This window comes from Epinephelus fuscoguttatus, linkage group LG10 (assembly GCF_011397635.1).
Source record: "Epinephelus fuscoguttatus linkage group LG10, E.fuscoguttatus.final_Chr_v1".
Lineage (NCBI taxonomy): Eukaryota > Metazoa > Chordata > Actinopteri > Perciformes > Serranidae > Epinephelus > Epinephelus fuscoguttatus.
In genome coordinates this window covers 15,552,097-15,575,513 of record NC_064761.1, presented here as the reverse complement: position 1 = coordinate 15,575,513, position 23,417 = coordinate 15,552,097, and the positions used below count along the sequence as shown (strand labels likewise).

At 41.1% G+C, this 23,417-nt stretch overlaps 1 protein-coding gene across 3 annotated transcripts in view; it reads left to right on the top strand.

Moving 5' to 3' along the window:
* The window catches only part of kank4 (KN motif and ankyrin repeat domains 4), a 94,054-nt gene that overhangs the window by 27,430 nt on the left and 43,207 nt on the right, over positions 1 to 23,417 (top strand). The window contains exon 1 of one of the 3 annotated variants that reach the window (XM_049587538.1): positions 21,727 to 22,921. The exons of the other annotated variants lie outside the window; for them this stretch is intronic. The gene's annotated coding sequence lies outside the window, so the exon portion shown is untranslated. Of the gene's footprint in view, positions 1 to 21,726; positions 22,922 to 23,417 lie in introns of those variants that run through there. 3 annotated transcript variants of the gene reach the window in all.

Genomic DNA, 23,417 nt, shown 5'->3' with positions numbered 1-23,417 from the left:
TGCTCAGTCACATTCATGCTCACTGCTCCATCTTAGTTTTTCTTATTGTCTTAACTTGACTGTAGCTTATTTGAAAAGGTCAAGAGGACTGAAAAGGAGATGGCAACGATGGGAAATGAACACTCTGGCTGTCATGTCATCTGTGTCTCATCCAAGATGTGTTTGGAAGGTTTAAGGGATAGTGTGGAGCTTGCATCATCGTGGAAAAATAGGTCTCCCTCACTCCATGTTTCTTTTTTGTGAATGGCACCCTAACTAACATAGAGAGACACCATGTCCAAAATCACACAGTGAGCACGCAATAGTTTACAGTAGGTAGCAGTGTTTTACTCTAGACGGTCATGAATCATCATCATCTTGAGCCATCACTGGCAGGTGCTTAACTGTGATTTACACCTCGACTAAAGGCAAAAACACTGTAGGATTTTTAGCAAAAAGTTGTGTACATGCTATGATGATCTCGTTACTCATTTTATTGTGTGAATTTTTAAGGTGAACCATAGTGCATAGTGAAAAATGGCAGAAATAGTGTACTAAGTATATACTGAAAGAGAGACACTGTCTTACATTCTCCTCACATTTGAAACAGTCTTTTTTTATTGTCTGCTATTCCAACATGGTTGTTAGTGTTGTAAAAGGAAATCCCTTTTTAACATGGTTGTCATTTGCAGTAGGTTTGGCTGTGTTCCCCCAAGTTGCAAGTTTGTTTTTCCAAGTTTGGCTCATGTCTATCATAGCTTTTCACATACACCTCTCTGTGTACAACTTCACATTGTGGAAATACATTTGCATTGGCCAATGTTGTCCACAGACCTTACCTCTGAACTGCATCACACATCTTCAATTCAAATAGCAAGACAAAATGGTAGTGCACTTTGATTGTGAGATTAGGCTGGCATTCATTATTTATGAAAGAGTTGAGCAGCATTGTCCCCATTAGAACAACGACTCAGTAAATACAGTACAATCATCATGGATAATAGCAAAGACAGAAAGCAGCAACCTCGGGGGCTGAAAAATGAAGCCAGTGCGGAAGTGCCCAAAACTGCAGTTCTTTGAACGGCCACTAGAGGCTGGCCCCACAGACCAGCTTAACAGCAAAAATTAACATGGAACAGGGTTGTGGTCTCTATCGCTAATTTCCCCCTTCATGACAGTTGTTCAGGGAATTAATTTTTATACAACTCACCGGTTTAAATTTTATTAAGGCTTAGAGTTATGCATAATTATGGGCGTGGCCGCTGTGAGTGAGTCAAAGAAGGATCCTCAAATGGCTGAATTGCAAAGAGGCTACGTCATCAACTCCCGCCAAAGGACTGTTCCAACGATCGTAGTGTTCTACCAAGAGCCGAGTACTTCCTTCAGAGAATTTTCAAGGATGCATGTATGTATCCTCAGTAGGCATGAGGTACCCACAATTCTTAGTGCATTTGCCAGAATTGAAGGCGAGGCCTCTTCGATAATGCACACCTGGAACTCACTTGCCTGTTCCGATGTGTGTTCACAGAATGCTAGGAAGAAGTCTTGCCTAGCTTCTGTAGGACCCAACTTGGATGGACCCATCCCACCAAGGAAGCATCTTTGACTTTGAGAAGCACTGTATGAGTCAGATCCACCCTACTTCCACGACAGCTCCACCCTCTCATCCAAAAATGGTTACCTTGGGTTACCTCTGATTCCAAAGATCCAAGATGGCAACTTCCAAAATGCCAAACTCAAGGCCTTAAAACAGGAGTCCACAAACCCTTATGTCGACTGTTTTCTTACAGTCTGTGGGTGACAGTGTTTCCGAAACTATTACTTAGGTAAGTTTAGTCTGTTGACAGGAAAATAATCATAGGATTAGTTTTGTAATCAATCAGTTATTTAATTTGTTTATTGCCAAAATTGCTCTTTAGTTGTTGGTGTTGCTGGCTTCTCAAATATGAGCAAAAACCGCAACAATAGGATTTGCTGCATTTGACAGGAAATTCTGCTGTTGCTGTTTTATAACATTGTAAACTTGGTAGTAATTTGGACTCTAGGAAAATGTAATGAGCATTTTCACTATTTTCTGACTTTTAATAGACTTATTGGTGAATTGATTAATCAGAGCACAAATTGACAGGTCCACTGATAAGGAAAATCATCCTTAGTTTTAGTAAATGACCAATTCTATGCCTCAGTTGAGCAGTCTCTATTAGCACTACCACAATAAAATTAGCATCCTTGGATACAAAATTCTTTCCAGTGTTCCGTGTTTTGTTTCCAGATGTGTGACTCATGGGAACATTGTGCATGAGGGGCACTGACAGTATGGAACTGAGGTCAACTATCAGCACTTAGCCAGGCACTATCACGATGGGAAAAATCAGCCCTGAGCTCTGCGGAGTCTCTGTGATAGCCTGGAGTATGGGAACTCGCCTGCAGCCCAACAGAGAAGAAGGCTATTTATTTTAGATTCATATACCACATCCATGGTCTGGATAAATTCAGCCGTAATGTATTTGTCATGTTCTGAGGGAGATTAAAATGTGATTATGTCGGGTTTTGTGGTGACTGTGTGGTTTAGCTTTGAGTATGGGAACACAGCTAGCAGCCCATAACATGAGGTCTTTTATTCTCTGAACTGTTTATTCTGGCATTTACACTGTGGGTTGTAAAAGAAAAGAGGCAACAGAAGAAATTGTGACAAAGTGGATTGTGAGAGAATAACAAAGAACAAAGAGTTGTAGTACATACCAGCAATTAGCAGAGGAAAAGCAAGGCAGAAATACATAATAAAACACCCAGGCTGTTTACTGCAGCTTCACACAATAATCACACAAACATTGTGGGTGATTTTCATCTCACCTGTACAAGCTGTGCACTTCCCTCTTCCCTCTGTATTTTTGCTCAAGGATTTCATTATATCATAGCAACTCAAGTGGTGACATCTTATCCTGGCAGACAAAGCAGGGGACAGGAACGAAAATCAATACAGAGAGAATAATATAGAGCCAAAGATATAAGATGGTGCATGCTGGTATTTGTCGAGATGAAGACACAAAGATGTTGTTGACCCTGATTCTGCTGCTATTTTCTGTTCATCAGGGAGAAGGACTGGCCCTCTTGGGGCATATTTTGCATGGTAACATATGGAGGCTTGTCAGCATGTCTATTTGTAGGTAGGTAAGTAGGCCTGTGAGGCTGTAGCTGCCCATTTACTGTTGCTTTGAGTTGTTTTTAATTCGTTATGCATCATTTGCTAGAGATGTCCTCCCTTACGTTTGTTTAAAACTTTCTACAAAATTGCTTTTCAGGGTTTTCTATCATCACTTTCTCTGAATCATTTGCTGAATGTGTCTTTGTCCCTCTTTTGGACACTCTGGTCTCACACATAGACAGAGTTCATCTTAAGCCATCTGCACTGTATGTCTCTGGCCATCTGCTCTCTCAACCTCTTGACAGTGGTCTAAATGTTACTCAGTGCTTTCGATGGAGAGGCGAGCAGATTAAGCTTTCTGACTTTGTTTTTTTCCCCGCACATCACTCACAGTGTGTGGTGCTAAGAGACTATAAAGTAACAGATGGGTTTTCGCACATCAGCATCATGAAAAGCAGGGGATGGTTTGATTTGAAGGGCACTTCGCTCAAGGTGATTCTCAAATAAACATACAGCGCAGAGTTTTTATTGGCATGCTAATCCATTGCATCCTGCTACAATCGACATATTGGACTCTGTCGACTTAATTATGATTGATTTTGGGGAATAATGTCAGCCCTGTGATGGACTGGTGATTTGTCCAGGGTGTCCTCGCCTCTCGCCCCTGAAGACCTTAAAACAATGTGATTCATCCATCTACACCCACTTACAGATGATGGCTGGATAGATTGATGAATGTGTCACGTCACTGTGCCCTGCTGTTGTCAAGATTGGACTGGATTTTGGGCATTATCATTGTCTGTGTGTCATATAGAGCAGCTTCAGTGCATATCCTCTTTCTGTGTATCAATCACAATTATTATTCGTTTGCACTTCATCGTTTTCTGCATCATTTTATTGGATTGGCATGTTGTTGGTCACGCTCACTTAAGGAAGAGTTGAACATTTTGCGAAATTTGCTAATTCACTTTATGTCTGACAGTCAAATGAGAAGCTCAGTAAGCTCTTACAACCAACAACAGCTGGGCGCAGACAGTGACTTCCTGGAGTCTTATTGTCACTGTGGGGTGGCCAGATTTGGTACCTACAGTATAAATCTGTGCTCACTAACCACATCTGACAACAAGTGCTGGAGCTGTGGCTGTTATAGAGGTGCTTGGCAGGTGGATACAATTTTGTAATAGTTGTCCTTTACATTTCTGTTTGTGTTTGGATTGAAAAATCAGATACAGTCAGATTATTGGTGAAGTTTATGGGAACAGTGCATAAGATTTAGGGGGGATTTAGTTGCGTGTAGTGGTGAGGATTGCAGATTGCAACCAGCTGAAACTTCCTCTGGTTAGAATTCCCTCGGTGCTCATTGTTAAGGAACAAATGGGCCTGGTGATTTAAACATGTTGAAACACAGAATACAGCAGTTTCACGTTACAAACCAATGTTTCTCTAACCCTGTATGGCATGATGGAGACTGGCCCCTAGCTAGCATATGCGTTGAGTAGCATATGCTAACGTATACTCCCCTTTTTGTCTCTGATAAGTTAAGATCCAGACGTTCAGGAAGTTTTAACTGGGAGATGAATTATCTGCAGAGGTCGGACCCAGTGATTTAAAGCAGTAGAAACACTGAATAAAGCAGTTTCATGTTGCAAATCAGTGTTTCTCAGACGCTGTTTGTCTTGTTGCAGATGGGCTGCCAGCCTAGTACCTGCTTATGTGTGCTTATCTTTTTTCTCAGATAATTTAATATCCAGATGTTTAGGAGGTTTTTAGCAGGAGCAGCATTATCAACAGAAGTGTCTTTCTCTTGAAAACAAATGGACCCAGTGACTTAAACCAGTAAAAACACTGAATGAAGCAATTTCACATTTTAAAAAATTGCGTTTTTCCGACACTCTCTTCACGGAGGGACTGCTGACTATGCTGGCTGAAGTGAAAATGCAAAAGGCCCCATCTAGAGCCAGTGCTTGGTTTGTCCATTCTGGGTTACGGTAGAAAAATGGCGATGCAACAAGGTGATCTCCGTAGATGAGGACCTGCTCCCATATAGATATAAACAGCACATTTTAAGGTAACAAAACACAATTCTTATTATCTCATGTTTTCTGTAAAATGTTGAACTATTTCTTTAAAACTGTTTAAGACTGTCAGGCAATCATATATGTAATTCCTACATAAAGTAAAAATGATTGTCAAGGCCTGAAACTCTCTAGCTTCCCATCATTTCATATAAAAATCAAATTAAATACCTATGTTTTCATGATTGCAGAGGATAATTGGAAGACATTACTCTGGGCTAAAGGGAGCTGTGATGGGCACTTGTCATTGACATTTTATAAGTTAAATGCTTAATGAATTAATTCCTGCTGTGCAGCTTGATTAAAATTTAGTTGATGTACTCTCACTGTGAGCTGGAATTAAGCATACGCTATTTTTGACTATAGTGGAAATGGGGGATATTGTGTCCTCAACCTATTATTCATCCTATTATTAATTTAAATGTTTTTTTAATTCCTCATTTTTTGAGATTCAAAATCTGTCGACTCCTGTGTCCCCTTCACTTATTCTCTTCATCTTGACAAGTGTGGAAGTCCAGAAAAGGCTCGCAGTTGTGTCTAGCCCTTGCTACTGTAGGTAGCGTCCTTATTTTTACTAGCTTGCAAAGCTGTGATTTCAAAGTGGCTCTTACAACTCTGGCAGGTTGACAGCCAATCCATGTATTTCCCAGGTCAGTAGTTCAGTGCGAATGGAGAACGAGAGCTGAACAGCATGAAGTTGTCATGGAGTTGTGGCCACAGCGACGAGAGAGAGGAGCAGCAGGTAATAGAGAGCCGAGGCCAAAAGGAAAAAGCGCAAGTGTACACTCAGCTCGGGAGATAAAATAAGAGAGGCAGGAAACAAACATAGCTTCATTCCATCGACTCAAAAGAGAGATTCAGTCATGGTTCTTTGAAGAGCAGGGGAATCCCACTGAGGTGACCGGCTCCCAGAATCCTTCGTTTAGCCAGTTTCCTGTTAGTGGTTTCTCTTCCCTGCACCATATGATCATAACCTTACAGCACGCTCTTTAAACAAACAGGAGACCATCCAGAATACACTTTGGTGGAGACAAAAACAAGTTGAGGAAATAAGTAAAGCTCTGTCGTCCCTCAAGAGCTGCCAATAAGTTGCTCTTGAGCTTGGGACTTAAATCCCAGCAGCACCAGTAAAGCTGCCCACTGACCAGAGAGTAGATTGCTGGTGTATATGCCTGAAACAATATGAATGTTAAACTGTGCAGTGAAGGAAAAACATACGTTTAGCAGAACCCTTTACTGCATAGTGAATTTACATAGATTTTCTTCATATTTTCAGATCTTGTCCTGCACTCTTGGACACTTGAAGCCACATTAAATCCATGATAGAGTTACTGAAATGGGTAACAGAGTGATTTTTTCGTATTTAAATCATCTTGACTTTTGGTAATACAAAATATTGCAGAGCAAATGAATTCAAATCAGGGAGGAACGTGCATGAGCAAGTGCTCCGAGCCAGCACAGAGGGTTGTCTTAACACAGCCAAGTTTTCACAGACCATGGCCTGTTCTTTCCCGCATTTGAGTGCCTTCTGCCACTGCCTCTTTTTGGAAAGCAATATGACTTCATCAGTTTTGTCCTTGGCTGCGAGGACTCTATAATTCCAACTGTGAAAATGGTCCTTTCCCTGCACATGTAAAAGCTATGTGTTAAGTTTGGGTTATCAGCGAAAGCAGGTGTGTTACCCTTAGGGATCAGTGAATTGTGCTATGCATCATCACCTAACCTAGTTGTCACATGTATTTTTATTAGCTCTATGTTTACTTCAATGCAAGGATATCAAATTACAAAATATTCCTCCTCACATTCAGTTTCTCTCTTCTTTCATCTACATCTTTTATAAAGATCTGAGCTGCCTCGAAGCGGTGTGTCTGCCTCTCCTCAGCCAGCCAGCCTTTTGTTTAAGAGTCCTCTCTGCTGCAAACAAAGTCTGTGTTTTTAAATTAGCTCCCTTCAGGCCAAGCCATATTGTGTTCTCTCCATTTGGACTTTCTAGCTTTCATTGTGTGGGGATGTACAGTCGACTGACCCAGTGCCCGTGTCCTGGTCTGACTGTGGCCTTCTTCAGGAGACTCTTACAAAACACATTCTAGTGGTCTGTTTTATACTAAGTAAGAGTCACAGCAGCTGAATGTGGGAGCCAAAGCAGAGGAGCCTTAAGCTGCAGTCCCTTCTAATGACCACTAAATGCTGGCTTCAAAGAAACTGTGACTGCACATGGAGAAAGCTCCACCATCTCTCTAGAAATAACAAGTCCATTTATTTTATTTTTTTCTTTGAGAGGTGGAGACATTCTCGCTTGATTCACAGATGTCCCAGTCGATTACACTCCAACCTTCGTTTTTTTTTGTCACCAAACAACTGACAAGATGACAGTTGGTGTTAAATCTAACTCCAGGCTTCAAAACATCCCTTCAGGATGAGGGACATCAAAGGGGCGACCTCGCTGTTTTTCACAGTCAGTGTTGCAGTATTCCCTCATGGGATTCAGCAGCAGTGAGGCAGTGATGCAAACATGTAAGAAGTCACCGAATCGTACAGTCTTGACCTGTAGTCTTCTCGGATGTCTCAAGTCAGCTGTGCACCTTCTGTTGTTTAACTTTAATCTATAATAACTCATTCTCACAGTAATCTCACACAAAGAGTTTGTGTCTGTGTCACTTTCGAATCTTCCCCCTTTGTCCCACAGTGAACCCAAATACATTCCCATGTCATTTCACCAGAGAGCCATTCAAACCTATTTCAAGAAGCTGGTAATTTGGGAAGCTTTGGAAACAAAACGATGCTGGAGAAGCAGTCTTTTGACTCATTCTGTCCATTCTCTCGGGTTTGGACTGGCTGACTCCAGATATCTGTGCAGTCTAGGTGACGGAGGAGGGATTGGAAGATGTAGGGCTGTCTTTTTCCTCAGATGGAGAAAGAATTAGGGTATGAGGAACACTGTAAGATTTATAATGCCATTAAGCTCCACAACAGAAGTGTAAGCCACTGTTTTACTATTACTATGTTCTAAAAAAAAAAACACAGTAAGAACTACAATACAAAGTTTTTACCACACCCTTCAAAATACTGTATGTATGTATGTGATTTTCCACGCAGTTCCTCGGTCCATCATCTGCAGCCATTTTTGCATTGACCTTTTAACCTTTGTCCTCCTCAAGATTTCATTGGCTGCTTAGATGCAGAAAAAAAAGAATAAAAAATAAACATGAAATCCTATTAGGAGCTAATCAAAACCTATATTACTGAACAATGTGGGAATTTACTTTGAAAGGACAGACACAGCAAGTGGCCACACTCAGCAGTCAGACAGGAGGGCTGGTACCTGCAGTTATTACACAGGTTAGTTAATAACATGTCGGGCAGGAAATCCAAAGTGTGGGATCATTTTGAGAAGGTGAAGGACGAACCCAAGGTGATATGTAAACTCATCTTCATTGGTCGACTACAAACATGACGTATCATCTGAAACACATAAGTAGCTACATGCCCATTAGCCACTTAGCACAATCATTACCGCTTTGCTGACAGCGTCATTAACAGGCGGTTTGCTCAGTGTGTGACGTGCACTTGTAGATAAAATATAGGCCTATATTAATGAAGGTTCATTAGTGTGGTTTTGTATTTCTCTGTAATGTAGCACAGTGTTAAAAAACCATTATTTTGCCCCGCCCAAAATATATAATTTGATAATTAAAATAATATTGTAAACATGCAGCAGACTAGTCGACTGTTGGCCCCAAATGAGGACTATTGGTCGACGAGAAAAAATCTTAGTCGGAGCAGCCCTAATTCCAATTAAGGTTGTTGGCCTTTGGAATTTTTAGTTGAAATGTCTGTGAAACTGAAAACAGAATACAAATCAAAAAAAGATGAAATATCATTAACAAGAGTTAGACCAAACATACAACATACAACTGCCAGGATGGAGCAAAGTATCATCAGTTAAAAATCAATATTAAATCCCTGTAAGTACAACATGAGCTGAGACAGTCATGGAGCTCACCGAAGCATGTACTGCTATGTTCTGTAAAACCACGCCCGTCTGCCTGAAACCCCATGTTTTTAGGGAGTCCAAAATCGTGACAGTATGAGGAACTTTTAATTTGACACTGACATGACTGATGTTTAAAAACCTTCTTGTTGCTCTGTGTAAAGCAACACAGTATCCTCATGGTGTCTTCAAGGTGCTCATGTGTGTGTGTGTGTGTGTGTGTGTGTGTGTAAGCCCAGAGGTTGGTCACATGACCACTGCAGTGAATAATTAAGCAGGACTCCCATCATCAGGAGGAATAATGTCTATCCTCCTTCCTCTGTGAATATACATTTATATGTCCGTACTTGATTGTGTGTGTGTGTGTGTGTGTGTGTGTGTGTGTGTGTGTGTGTGTGTGTGTGAGTGAAAGAGTAAGAGGGAAAGAGAGAACTAAAGTGACCTTGGCAACTCTTTTTTTTCCCCCTCTGTCTTATTTCTCCTTGAAGGAACGAGTAGGAGGCGGTAAGGAGAGGAGTGGGGGACGGATTTCATTTGATCTCTCTCCCCTGCTCAGGGAATACACCCTCCTTCCTCTCTCAGTCCGGCTATCTGTGTGTCTTTCTCTTTGGTTTACAGCAGAATAAAAGCTGCCCTTGGAATTAATGACTTGGATCTTCGTCTCCATTAACATGGAATTTACACATGATCTGCTCAGGGATCATGGATGGATTTTATGGGACTGCCTGACCTCTATGAAACCTTAAATTAGAATCAAACTGAGATTAGTGCACTAAATAATTTCATATAATTTATATACACGTGTACAAACCCTTATGTTTTGTCTAGCATGTTAAGAGCTGCTTTCCACTTGTGTCCTTGTTAACACAAAATACAGTGGAAATGTTTCAAGGAGACTTTCAACATCTTCCAAACTTCTTGATACTAATACTGTTGTTAGGTTTGACTGAACGTCTCCCAGCTGTCTCAGTCACTGGTGTTAAGAAAGCACTGATCAATATTTCCCCTTCTCTTCTTGTAGCTGTGACCAGGAGATAAATTGGCTAGAAGCTAAGCCAGGCTCAACACAAATAAATTGGGCCTCTCTCAGTGGTATAACCGCACCACGTACTTGTAATGCCGTGTGCCTCTGTACGATCAAATGAGTCAGAAATAGCCAACCAATAATTATGAGATTAAGTGTGCGCTGTGAGCAGTTTAAGTGCAAGCTGTGGATCTGAAGAAACATTTCTTTTCGTGTATTTGTGTATCAGAACGGCATTTTTTTTTTTAAAAAACTGTTTTGTCCCTTTCTTCAGTCATGCATTTATAGTCTGAACCAGCAATTAGCTCAACAAGCAGCACCTGTGCCACTGAGTGTGACCCACTGAAAGGCCCCGCAGACCTGCACAGTTGTTTTCATTTATTCTGGCTGATTAGACCTCTGCTCAGGTTGAGACTGGGAAGAGCAAGGCTGGTATGTGAGGTCACCAAACTCTGTGGCTTAATTAAAAAGGATGACAGCGATTGGAGAGAAGAGGTGATCTTTATCGGGCTAAGGATTATGTGAGCAGGTTTTAATTCACTGCTATATTTAACTGGAGAATACGGCGTTCTGAAAATCTTTTTCAGTGGTGCTGTAGTAAATATATTTCAAAGAGTGAAAAACACAAAGAGATTATAATATGAGGCAGGGAGGAATGGAGTTAAAAAGCATTATCAAATATATAGGTCAAGGATCCCGAGAACTCAGGAGGGGGTTGATAGGTAACGTCATGGAGACAGGATTAGGAAATAGGGTGAAATTTAAAAAAGTAAATAATATCATAAATCAACCCACTCTGGTGCAGTATGCGTCTTTTACATTGGTTTGCAATCCACCAATGAACACAAAGAGGAAACAGAAGGTGCACTCTGGATTACACTCTCCATTAGGTTCTATGAAGATTGGCAGATTGTTTGTTTATAATCGTAGTTCTGTTACTACATTACAGTGACACAGATTAATGACACTAAATAATTTACAATCTGTATCTGTACATATATTTATCTTCAATTACATTAATATTATCCATTTTCAATTATGCAGTATTCATTGCTCCTGCACTACTGGGTGCCTTAATTTCTACCTATCCAACCTGTATCTCTTGAACCAACTAAATTTCTGTACTCGGAACAGGCGGGGTTTATGCCAGAAGTGGGTAGGGTTTGAATCCAAACTGGGTTGGGCCTATTCGGAAGTTGTTATTTTTAGCCAGAAATTTGTATGGATCAATCAGAATTTGTAATATTTATTACCTATGAAAAAAGTATTTACAGAACAGCCCCAGCATTGAACTTCAGATCGAAAACTGGATTTTCCTTTATCGGATAATGACAAGTTGTACTCGTACTGGATACTCGTTTCATCTGAGTATTCGGCTCAACCCTAGTTACAACCCTACCCATGCCATTTCCTGCTCCGTCTTCTTTTAGTCAAACCATGCAAGTGAATTTCATCTGGCACAGTCCAGTCTGACCACAGTGTAATAGAAAAATATAAAGGCAGCCAAGTCTGTCTATATGCAACCATGCAGTCCTCAAAAGAGGTCTAATCGGGCAAAATATATGAAAATACCTGTGTGGGTGCAACATGGCTGTTCAAAGCCAGATTTAAAATAAAGTTTTTTATTAATTAACTTTTAGAAGTATGTGAGATGCTTGTATTAAAGGGACACTGTATTTTAAAAACCTCCATAAATTTGTGGATTAATAAGTGTTGTATTTTAACTTCCATACTTGATGCGATTTGTCTATTTTCCATTGTAACTTATATTTAAAGTTTAATTCTTTATCAAAGTTTCAAACTGTCAAAAGTAACATCTGCATAGTGCTCGCCATTTGCAGCTCTAGATCTGTAAAGAGAGAACACATCCTCATACATTACATACATACATCATACATGAATTAGGGCCCGACCAGGTAGGTTAGGATTAGGAAAAGAATCATGGCTGGGCATGTAATGTAACAACATGACATGGCAACATGATGTGACGTGACGTGACAATGTTACATACTTAAAATAACTCTTTTAACTCTTATAACTTTTAGTTTTGGGACACAAACCCCAGTCTGCTGGGTCAAAGTCCTGTGTTTGTTTGACCCAACCACCTCCCTATGCAGACTATATCGCTCTTTATACTGCGGCTCTTGACTTCCGTCTTCACTCCAGTCATAGGAAAGAGGGCAGCCTGCAGCGCATAGGTTACGTGATCACAGCCTCCTGGTTCACATTAACATGGGTCACCGGTACGTACGAATTATTGTGAATTACTTTTTGTAGGTATCAGTACTAACAGTGAATGAGAACAGCTGCCACATCATACACTGTGAGCAGTAGCAAAGTGAAAGCTGAAAGTTGAAATTGCTTCATTTTTACCGCAGTTCCATTTAATGTGTTGAAGTTACGGTTGTCAGAGCTGACTTATCCCTCATAAATTGGAATATTATAGAGTTTGCTGTCTTTTCACTGGTTGAAAAATTACCTCAGCAACATTAGAGACCTCCTGATGGAAAGGATGAAAGGATAAGAGGCAGTCCATCCCGTTGAAAGCTCTAAAAAGTTGCACTCACTACTTGTGCTTTTTATTGAAGTGAAAGTGGAGGCACCTCCGTATTAAATCTGTCTCACATAGATGTATACTCACTCACAAACACTCTGGATTGGTGTTTAGCCAACTTTTTTCAAAGCCTTGTCTGACGGTTTCACTCTCTGCTTTTGATAACCTCATCAGTCATCCTAAATTGAATCTGGTCTCTAATATGTAAATCTTTCTGGCTTTGGCTCGGTGTTTAATAGTTGTTTTTCCAGGTTCTCACTAACAATTGCCCCTCAGGCTGTCCTCTACATCGAGGGAGTGTAGTTACACATCTGCTGTCCATCCATCATCCTCTTTTGTCCCAAACCCACGTACCCATACGACAGAAGGTATTGCTGCAACAAATGACTGAATACACCTCCTTTTTTAAATTACACAGGAAATAAGTGTTTAGTCTCCCAAACACACCTAAGAGTTGCCAATTGAAAAGAAACATTCCACATCAGAAAGTACAAGGTGCAGCTAATGCAGCTGCAGCCCCCTGACCAGCACCCCCTTCATCTCACTCCAGCAAGATGCAAAAGTGATGGATTATGCCACAGTCGCAACCGAGTGGAAAATCAATTTTTCCCTGAGAAAATGTTTCTCTTACATACATTATCATATTTCACGCTACATGACACAGACTGAGATGTTTTATTTTCAGATTTTCGATTTCGCTTACGGCAAAAGCAGAGACGGGCTGATGATTAAAAAAAGTGGGAGTTGGTTAACGAGGTGAGAAAAAATAGTACTTCAAAGCCACAGCCGGGTGGTGCAGAGTTGGGAAAGAGGGTTTTTTTTGTGCTCATTAGGAAAGAGAGCGAGAAAGGGAGAGGAGTAAAACTTGGGGTTGTTTACACTTCCACTACACACAGACTTAGGGTTTCTACCTGGATGTTAAATTACAACCGGGGTGCTGGTCTGAAATCTGTTTACATTTCCAGAAATGATATTCTAACAAATATCCCTCAGTGGACGTACACAATAATTAATCTCCTTAAATAAAAACAAAATAAGAAGCATTTAGTCAGTATATGGAGATCTTGAAATCAAGCAATTAGCAAAACAAACCAGCATTGGGTTGGCACAGCTTACAAGCAAAATATCAGAAACAGATTTAGAAAATGAATCAGTAACAAAAAATAAATTGGAATGAAATGAGAATACTAATTGGCTGAGTGTCTCTGTGGAGTCAGAATGGATGAATGCCAGAATCCATAAATAACCTTGCTTCTCTAAGACTGTCTACCACATGATGAATATAATCTCTGTTTCACAGGTGCGGTTAATAATATGTGTATTTCTTAATAATAAAAAAAGAAATATGTTTTATGCAAATGTATGCAAAATTAAGACTATTAATCCTGCTTAGGGAGGGGAATATAGCTGTGTCAACATGTCAAAAAAGGATGAATTACTTTAAAAAAATGTCTTTAAATGTCTCCTTATTGGTATTGCATGACCCGCCCAGCCCTCCCTCTGATTGGCTACTTTGTTGCTTGAAGAAGGTTTAGGCATGAGGAGTGAGATTGGTTAGTGTTAAGGCTCATTTATACTCCGTATACTTTGTCTGTTTCGGACATTGTGAACGTCACTACCCTTCCATGCGTCCTTTATGATGGCATAGATACAGCCAATAGATGGATAGAAGTCAAAAGTTTCACGCAACAACAAATGAGGCGATGGTGGAGGAGGGCGTAATATTGTACCTTTTTAATGGACACAGCGTTGTAGATGGAGGTGGTCTGTGTGGATGGAGAATTCTTTTCACTATACTACCAATTCGTTCCGTTCCGCAGTTATTTCAATTTCTTTGTTGTCTCCTACAGTCGAACCATGCTACATTCGATCTCCAGTGGACTGCTATTTCGTCCATATCCATAAGTTTTCAGAAAACGTGCACAGATATGGACGAAATGAACTCAGTGTGCAGACAGAAGCCTTCGACTGTCTCCATCTCTGTATCTAACGTTGACCCTTGGGGTGAGAATATCAGAAAAAGCCAATTAGAGGCAGAGTAAGGTAGAGTAGGGTGGGCATGCCTTCTCCATCCCAAGATAAAAAAAAAGAAATCGTGTCCATGACACACTTGTGGAGGGTGTTCTGTGTCTTTTAGAGACTACAGCTGGTCACCATACTCAATATCTGACAAGTGCTCTGCATTTTCTACAGCTCTGATTTGTGCTTCCGACTGGCCATCACTTACACCTATTAACCCTGAGAAAATCAAGGAACGTCTCAGAAACAAATAAATATAAATCTATGGTACTTTTACATTATCCAGGATATAGACCTGGAGGTAACCCCTTGGATATTGAGCATATCCAGGGGGTTAACTCCAGGTCTGAAAAGCAAAGCCAATCCCAAAGTGCCTTAAAGCTGCATTCTGGCTTATGGCCAGCAGGGGGCGACTCCACTAGTTTCAAAAACTAGTTTGACTGGAAACAAGTCTATGAGAAAATGACCTTACTTCTCACTTGATTTATTGCCTCAGTAAACATTTTTCCAATGAGTTTACAGTCTCATTTGCTAGTTTCAAGTCTTCTCCAAAACAAGATGTAAATTATGGTCCCATTTAGAGTAAAATTGACAATAAAGCAAATAATGCTTTAGGGTGTGGCTACCTTTGCTACCGACAAGTAGCATTTAGGGCAGTGTCCTTGGGTCTTCAGTCACATCCACCTTTCTCTCCTCCACAGCTCCACTCTCTTGTCCAATTATGGTCACCTCTGCGTTCAAAAACAAAGATGGTGACTGTCTAAATGCCAGGTTCGAGGCTTCAAAACAGTACTCCACAAACCAATGGCTACATCCACTTCTTTTGTATGGTCTCTGAGGATATAATTAAAATAAAACATTTAATAAAATGTGGCTGGAACTAGCAGCTCCACACAGCTCACGACTTGATATGCTTGTTTGGTTTCTCATTCTACTGCAATGACTCAACTTCCTGACAGCAATCGTTTTAATCTATTATATATATATATAGAATGAAATAAATTTGCGGAATTGTATGCTATCACGTATCATATTATAAGAGCAAACACGAGCATATCCACATCATGCTTCAAGCCCTCAACCTTTATCTAACAGGATATACATATCAAGCATGCTTGGTAAAGATAGCCTGTCATATTCATTGCTACACAAATGGCGAGCCGTTGTCTCAGACGCTTGACTCTGCTGTGACATATTTACTTTGGCATCAAGAAACTGGGAGAGGTTTCTTTAACATTGTGTCTACCTTCTTCTCTCTGTGTGTCTGTAGGAAGGGATAAAGCCTTTGGTATGTTTTCCAGCAGGATTCCGTTACTTACTTATTCCCAGCTCACCCCATGGTTACTGCAGAGATAGATGGCTTCTATTAGACAGTGAGAGACAGAATGAGGTGAGTTGAACGGAGGTTTAGCTACACAGAGGCAGACCCCCCCCATAAGACATTGTTTTGATAAATTTGGGGTCTATGAGATTTTGGGATTCAGCTACAGTGAAAAGGGAGATGGAGAGGTTGAAATGATGTCCCCATTGTTCAACCGAGCATGTCCCAGATCTTCAACATCTGTGAGTGCATGTGTGTCGGTGGCATGCGTACTGTATGCTCTCAAGCTGCAGTAAATGTGGGTTATATGTGTGTCTCCTTGTTTGTGTTTGTGTTTGGTGTGCAATTTTAAAGAACTGTATCCACCCACTCACACGGCAGCTGACAGACAGACAGATGGATGCACAGCAGTCGCGGCATCTCTCCAGTGTCTCTGGGGAGAGCAAACTACAGTGCTGTCAATATGAAAATCAAGCAGATACATTTTGCAGCAGGGCTGGGCGAGGACTGAGCAGGACCCAGTGAAAATGCTTACAGCACAAGATCAAAACCACTTCAGAAAAAAACTTTGGTTAATTAAAACGATTGCGGGAACGTGATCAGAAAGACACAAAGTGCAGGGAAGCCGCACACTCCTCGCAGAATTGAGCCCCCTCAAAATCCTCTAGAAAATACAAAATATACCTCGCTGACACCCCGGCTAATGATTTATCTCAGCTGGCAGCGAGAGGGAATGAAAATTAAAAGCCCTGTTGTCAAAATGAGTCCAAGCTGTGTACTACAGACAGGTCCAATAATCAACACCCCCTCATCAGCATCTTGTCTGCCTGTCATTTCTCTTTCCTGTCCCTCTTTAGTATGTGGTTTCATCTCCTCTCTCTTTACTTTGATTTGTTTCACTTCTCTTCAAGCTCCCTGTGTTTCCTTATTTCATCTGACTGATATCCCTCGATCCTCTTCTCTAATGTCCTAATTGCTTGCTTGCTCTTGTTTCCCATCATCCCCTTCTCTCACTATGATTAAAGACATGGTCTCATCAGCAAGTGGCACAGTAAAGTTCATCTGCATGTCTTTGGGAAATAGGCAGTGCAGGCTTGGTGACATAGGGAGTACAATATAATACTGGCAGCATGGGAAGAACAGACAACAATATTCACCTACATTAGGTGCACTATTACTTTGTATGATGTACATTACTCCTTTTCAATATTTTGTATAATATTTTCTCAACATCATGGTGCTATATTACTTTTCAATATCATGATGACTTGACAGTGTAGTGCAATATCTATTTCTCAAATCATATGCAATACTACTTCTCATCATTATATCATACTAGTCCATACCCATTTAGTACAGCATACCATGACTTAGTCATACCAAAATTAGAAGAAAAATGCGATCGGTCGCATTTTAGCCATTTTTAAGCATTTTCTGTTGTTATAGCGCCACCCAGTTGCCAATTAGAGTTAAATTTCTCCAGTCACCTTGAGGCGTCCTGTTCTACATATCTGCCAAGTTTAGTAAAAATCAATAAGGTGGTTAGGCCTAGATAAGAAATTAGCTCTCTAGCGCCCCCATTTTGTTTGATGGGGTCAATAATGGAGGGTTCCCCTCAGATTATGTGTGGCCATATGCCTACAAAGTTGTGTGGTGATCGGTGAAACCCTTGAGATGTTATACACCTTTATGGGATGTTTCACGCCCTCCACAATATTCATTGCCTTATAGAAGCTCAGTTTTAAGTTTTCCAACTTTTGCCAAGAGGGAACTTTAGATATTGGTCCCTAGATTATGTTCACCGAGTTTCATGCAGATCGGTCAAACTTCCTAGGAAGAGATCGATTTTAAGTGTTTTTCAAAAAATTCAAAATGGTGGAAAATCTATACAACTGGAAGTTATGGGTTCTTGAGGCAAATTTGTTCCTCATGAGGAGAGGCATCTCTGTGCAAAGTTTCATGTCTCTACGACATACGGGGCATGAGATATGCCCATTAAAAGTTTGCAATTTCAATCGGTTGCTATAGCGCCCCCCTTTGGCCAATTGATGTAATATTGCTTCATTCGCATCCTCCCATGACCCTCTACCACTGTGCCAAATTTCACATGGATTGACCAAGTCAGTGAGGAGAAAAACATGGAACAGACACACTGACACACCCACAGACAGAGTTTTCGTCATTATATAGTAAGATGTAACATTGATTATCAGGTACAGTCTGCATTTTCCCACCATTTTAGTTCATTTTGGTAACTCTTGTACTTATCTTACTGCTATTGTTAGTCTATTAGGCACTGTTTTTTCGCTTTTGCTCCTTGAAAACACTTCTTATCCTGTATAGTTTTATATTTTGCCATATATTTAATATTTAATACTGTTTTTAAAACCGGGCCCAGTGAGTGACCCTGATGTGGGGACCAGACTGGCCGACCCGTATACTTTCATTCAGTGGATAGATGATGTGACAAGACTGCTGAAGGTGGGATGGTCGGCTTTGTATTACTGTGCCAATCTTACAAAGGAGGATGAAACTTCAACGGTTTCCTCCTTTTTGTTTTGCTATTGAAGCTAACATTAGCTAATGTGCTAAAAAGAGAAATCCAATATTCTTAATATCTCCCCAATTTCTGATTCTGTGGACATGATAACCCTTAATAAATAACATTATTCATCCCTACAACAGTAAATACCTTTTCCATAATCTGATATGAAGTGTGTGCTGCACATGCGAGCATTTTTGATGATTGCCTCCGTCCAGTCCTTTCATCTTATCACATTTAACCATAGCTGTCTTCGTTTTTGTTGACAGGCAGTGGCAGCTGGTATGTGATAAAATTTAAGTTTTGAGCCATGACTCTTTTGATTCTGGCACCCAATAACACAACAAGACAACATTTTAAGACTCCTGTGTAGCCTATAGCCCTGTGATGGCGAGTTGTGTTTTGCCTCCAGCTAACAAACTGATGTCACTGTGACGTCAGCCTTAAAGGGCCCTATTTGTAGCAGTTCATTAAGAAGTGAAACCAGATCCAAACAGTGTATGGATTCTGTTATATTAGAATGCATTCTAGTCAATTATATTTAGATATAGCTGGTAGTGATGTTGGCTTACAGCCGTATTGCCTGTGATTTATTGACACTACAGTAGTTCTTTTTCCCAAGTTAATAAGCAGTGATAGCCCTCTCCATTTTGGACTCCCCAGCTCTCCATTACCTCACAGATCAGACCATTGTGTTTCCCTTTTTCTGTTTGATATTCTCCCATTGCCTTTTTTCAGTTTTTGCTAATTGCTCTTACCCCCTATCATCAACCTCTTGCTTCCTTTATCTGCAACGTTCTTCCTGTTGCTGCTCCCTCAATCTCACAAAATTCTCTATTTGCACCACTGGATTATTTGGTACATAAAGAACGGCCCATCGACATCTACATCGCCACATCTTCGGCGTTAAAGCCAGCGGGGCCTCGTTTCTCACACCTGTCCAATATTCCGCTGCTGCTCTTTGTGCAGTCCTTCTGCCTGCAGCGCTCTGCTGTATTTAGTGTGCTTCCCAGTGTGGCGAGACAGATAATGAAAAAAAAGGAGAGCAAAAGCACAGAAAGAAATACAGGTGGAGAGAGAAAAAGGTTGAAGAAATGAAAGGGTTCAGCCCCCGACTCTCTTCTGTGTAGCCGCAGGCAGCTGTGTTGCTCTACAATGCCAATAAACAAACCGCTCCCCTCTGGTTACACTTCATCTTCCAGATTAGTTTGACACTCCAGCTTTTTAAGATAGGGAACCATGGAGAGTGTCAGGAAAGATAAGAGAGCCGGTGTGACATGCGAAAAGGGCTGTGAGCCAGACTTGAACCCTTGATTTCACAAGCACATGGTAGAAGCTCAGCCAGCTGATTCACCAGTGCTGCCTCCTTCTACATCTCCTCCTTGTTTTCTCCAGTTTTTTCCTCATCTTTCCTGAAAATCTCTCCTCTCCTCTCGATTCTAAAAACACTGAGTGGGAGTAAAACGCCCGAGTCCACATTCTTTTTGTTTACTTGCAACTGGATCCAGACCAGAAACAAATTCCCTCAAAAGACAGTTTATTTACCCAAAGAAATTACTTCTATTGTTATCAGCAATTATGCAAATCCCCTAAGCCATTTCCAACATGTGGCCTCAGTTTTAAAAAATTCACAGCATTTTGTTTGAATTATAAAGATCTATGTACATGCTATCTCGCTGTTGTCTCTTTTCAACTCAAAGGAAAACATTACACTCAAACAAAGGACTCCCTCAGGGCAGATAAAGATGGCTCTGCTTTGTGTGAGCAGTACGCAGGGTTCTAGAGTAGGAGAGAGACGAGTATATGTTGTATGAAATGATGTTTATCTTTAAACCTTTTATGATTAAGGCTCACGTCCGATTTCTGCGAGGCCTTTTCTTGCTGACCGTAACATTTTGTTGCAGCATGTGTCAGACCTTTCCAGATGTAATACATTACCCTTACAGCATGACGACCAACCGAATAGATTTAACCCTTATAGCATCAACACACCTCTGACCCACGCCACCCCCCTCCCCTCCACCCCCACGTCGCATTTTCACTTATGTAAGGAGAGATTCCTGGGAATTGTTCAGACAAGGTCGTGACCCCCATGTAGCTTCCCGTCAGACTCAACAAATTGCCTGTGCTGAGAGAGGTGAGGCAGCCTCCTGGCCAGCGCCACTGTTTTCCACTTGTACAGTGTGGCACAGAGTGAGCTCAGATGTGCCTCGAGATAGCTGGACAGATTTAAAGGAAATCAGTGGGAAGCACAAATATTCTTTACCCTCCAGAAGCTTTGTAGTCATTGCCCTTTTAGAAAAATAATTTTCTTGGGTGTTACTTTCATATATTTATCCATCATTTCGATTGGGCATGATGACATTTAACGCCTGGGTCCAGACCTTTGATTCCGCCCACTTCACCGACTTGACTGATTGGTCTGGCATCATGGCATGAAACTGCAGTTTCTTGGTTGAAAAGCTGATTGATCGGGCACCCAGTGGCTCAGCAGGTAGAGCGGTTGTCCCATGTACAATGGCAGTGTCCCTGCCTGTGGCCCTTTGCTGCATGTCAGCCCCTCTCTCCCACTTTCATACATTGCCCTGTGTAATAAAGGCATAAAAGTCATCTAGAAAAAAAACAAAAAACTGATCAATCCAGTGAGCGCTGCAAAGAGGCAAACGATTAGCCAATCAGCGCCACCGGCGAGACTATCACCGCTGTAAAACTGATGTCAAGCGCTGTCAGGCTGTGCAACAGAACCAGAGATGTAAACACTGAATGCAAAAAAAGAACACGCACCTTTTTATATACCCTCTTTTCTCCACTTTTCTTCCCACTTCAAAAACAAACACACTGCTCTCTCTCTCTCTCTCTCTCTCTCTCTCTCTCTCTCTCTCTCGTGCAGAAATTAAGCTGTTCCACTTAGCGCTCCCCCTAGAGGCCTGGGGTCTCATTTATAAATATTGCTTATGCACAAAACGGCGTACGGCACTTCCCACGCACTCTATAAAAACAGACTTGATGGGACAAACTTTGACCCATGCTTATAAACATTTTGGAGACAGGAAATTGGTGATGCAGATGGTGAGGTGGAAGCCAGATTGTAGATGGTCAAACATTTTTTGGCACATGACATTTTTGGCTTTTGTCTGTACGTACATTTTTAGTATGGATCCTATGCACCGTTTTATGAATGGACCCCGGGAGAACTTCTATTTTGTGTGTGTGTGTGTGTGTGTTGCATTTACATTTTCGGGGTATGTGTGATTTTGACTTTGCATAGTTTCTCTATTTGCAGTGTGTTTTCTGCTAATGCATTTGTGTTGGCTTTCTGCAGCATGTTTGTGTTTGTTTTTGATTTTTATAAGTGAAGTGAAGTTACAGCCTGTTTCTCCAAATGGAATTGTTTAGGGCCATTGTAGCACATTTACCCTTGTCAGCCACCTAACAGATCTGCCTGCCAGAGCATTTTCCATTTCTTTATAATGCACTGTACAGTATGGTACTGAATAAAACAGTATTACAGTATGTCATAGCTGATAAAAACATGAGAATAACACCCAGGTTGAACATATAATTATATTATATAATTCCCCTTTAACCATGCCTATTATCATGAGCTTTCAGGCTGTTAACACTACTGCCACTTTTGCAAAGTATATATTTATACATTGATTTCCCATCTTCCCGAGAGCTGCTTATTTCTGTCTGTCTCATGGCGTGACGAAAATCAGTGTGGAAAGACTTGAAACCTGCTTTAGATGGTTAATCAATCACAGTCAACATTTAGTCAGTTATACTGTCATCATGCAGCAGTAGGACTGTCTTGATCTCCACTACGGGGCCACTGCTTCCCATTGTTGCCCGTATATCATCGCATTCGTTTACATGCATAACTTACAACTCTCCCGTTATAGACTGGAGGGTGAGACACATTGGCTGTCTACTCGGGTCATTGTTTAGGCTTCAGCGGCTTCAGGGTTGATTCATGGCGGGGAATAAACTAGACAAGATATGCCAACACAGAGAGAAATACGAGATGTACCGTGCCGCCAGGAAGACAATAAAACATAGATAAAATAACAGGCACATAAACACTATCTCTCTCTCTACTTTGTTCCGCTCGCTCAGTGCTCTGTAGCTGCGGTTTCTTGGCTGTAGTGATTATTAGTGATATTAGAGCGTAGGCTGTAGTCTGTGTAGTCTCTCGCCCCCACAGGTCAGCAGAGTTCAGCCCTACAGGAAGAGGATGTCTGTGGGAGAGTGCAGACCAAAGCCACAATCAGGTTATTGCTCAGCCATGCTTCACCCACACTTAATGATAAAACTCTCTCTGTGTTTCTTTCCCTATATCTTTGTCTTTCCTTGGATCCTTTCGTTGTGAGGCCCGTGCATTCTCTTTTCTTTCTCAGTTTTTTTTTTGTCATTTTTCATCTCTACAATTTGTCTCCGTCCTTCCAAATCAGATCACCACCTAGGAAAGACAGAGATTGAGATCAGATAAAAGTGACACTGGGATCAGATTGAGTGACACTGGGGGATAAATAAAAACAAATCTTATTTACAAAGACAATAAGAAACTGATGCTGAAGTTCGACTCCCAGCATCAGTCGCTGGAAAGTGCTTCCTTACAAAATCAATGAAAGCCGATCACATTGTGTGCAAGCTGCGGATGCATTGTTTCACACCTGATGGAAACGTGCAAGCTCAGAAATTGCCCAGATTAAATTCCTGACGACTGATGCACATTTCCATCCCCATCTAGTGCACTGAACCAACAAG